At 33.7% G+C, this 1,509-nt stretch overlaps 1 long non-coding RNA gene across 1 annotated transcript; it reads left to right on the top strand.

Annotated features, from left to right (window-relative positions):
- Positions 1–219: 219 nt before the first annotated feature.
- On the top strand, positions 220–666 carry LOC143541980 (uncharacterized). Its single transcript, XR_013136836.1, has 3 exons — positions 220–255; positions 340–465; positions 542–666. It is a non-coding gene; the product is annotated as an uncharacterized LOC143541980 (long non-coding RNA).
- Positions 667–1,509: the final 843 nt, after the last annotated feature.

Here is a 1,509-nt window from a genome sequence, read left to right as displayed (position 1 = left end):
CCATAGGCTCTGCCGATTTTTTTTTGTGTTTGTTTGTGCTCGTAAACCGTTCGTGAACACATTAATTTCCTTAATGAACGAACACGAACGTCAAATCTCGTTCGGTAAGCGTTCGTGAACCGTTCTTGAACACATTACTTTCTTAACGAACGAACATGAACAAGGCCTTGTTCGTGTTCGTTCGGTTCGTTTACCGCCCTAATCACGGCTTTCAGTGATAATACTGAAATATTGGGGATTTCTGTAGACAGTGTGGTATGATACTATGCATTACAATTTAAATATTTCATTGTCACATTATGCATCAATTAATATAATCATGATGGTTTTGTATTATAGTTTTCCCATCTTGCATGGGTTCAAACAGACAGAAAATCCGGGGGCCTTGGTGATCTGAATTACCCGTTAGTATCCGATGTAACCAAATCAATTTCAAAAGCTTTTAACGTGTTGATTGAAGACCAGGTTTGCAATCTTTTTATAAAATATAATATTATAGCACTCGTTTATTTGCTAAAAATGTGATCATGATATATTTTAGGGAATAACATTGAGAGGGCTTTTTATAATTGACAGAGAAGGCGTTATTCAAAACATTCCACAATTAATAATCTTGCAATTGGTAGAACCGTAGAAGTGTAGATGAAACGATGAGAACGCTTCAGGTAGATAATTACCGCTTTACCCCTTCGTCGGATAAAATATGAGGACTAGCGATTAATCGACACGTAGTTGGGATTTTTACAGCCATGAGTATAATAAAAGTCGGTTCGTATTAAAATAATTAAGTGTCTTTATTCAATAACTAATCTATTTAATATTTTGTCGAGAATTCTATTATCAGTTTTTAATTTTTTAATAAGTTTGATTAAAATATAATGTTAAAATATAACATAAAGTTTGATGCATTCAAAAACATTATTTATTATAATAAATTGGATTTGAAGGGTGTAAATGTGTAATGAAAACGGTTGCTCCAAAATTGGCTAAGTCTTGGAAACAAGGCCCCTACTCTTTACAAATTACAAGGTCTTTCATTGAAAGAGATACCCACCCACCCATTTATCTACCATCCTTTTGTAAGAAAGCAACATCAATATCCATGTTTTAGATATTTGTAAAAACTAACCTAATAAGGTAAAACCAAATTGTACTAGACTAGAATGTTGTATTTGGTTTGATTCTTGGTTCTATAGTGTTTATTTAAGAAACTAATTTGGTTCTTGGTTCTATGGTTTTTTGAAGTTCTTTCAAACGGATCTAAGCAAACTAAAATCAGTTGCTGACACTTTTTTGGTCTTTCATAATCGCCTATTGCTCGTCACTGCCACCTGCATTGCCACTTCCAGTACTAGTCACCTCCGGATTCCTCCTTAACCATTTTGTATGCCAAATGTTGTGTTTGTACTTTGTGATCATGGTTGATCAACATTTTATGATTTTGTTAGTGTTCATATTTCTCGAATTTTGCTAGGTTGACAACGTCTAAGGTGGTTGCAATATACGTTA

This window comes from Bidens hawaiensis, unplaced genomic scaffold (assembly GCF_021521415.1).
Source record: "Bidens hawaiensis isolate Kalapana, Puna unplaced genomic scaffold, B.hawaiensis_p1.1 tig00012728_1, whole genome shotgun sequence".
NCBI classification, from domain to species: domain Eukaryota; kingdom Viridiplantae; phylum Streptophyta; class Magnoliopsida; order Asterales; family Asteraceae; genus Bidens; species Bidens hawaiensis.
This window is presented reverse-complemented; position numbering and strand designations above follow the sequence as displayed.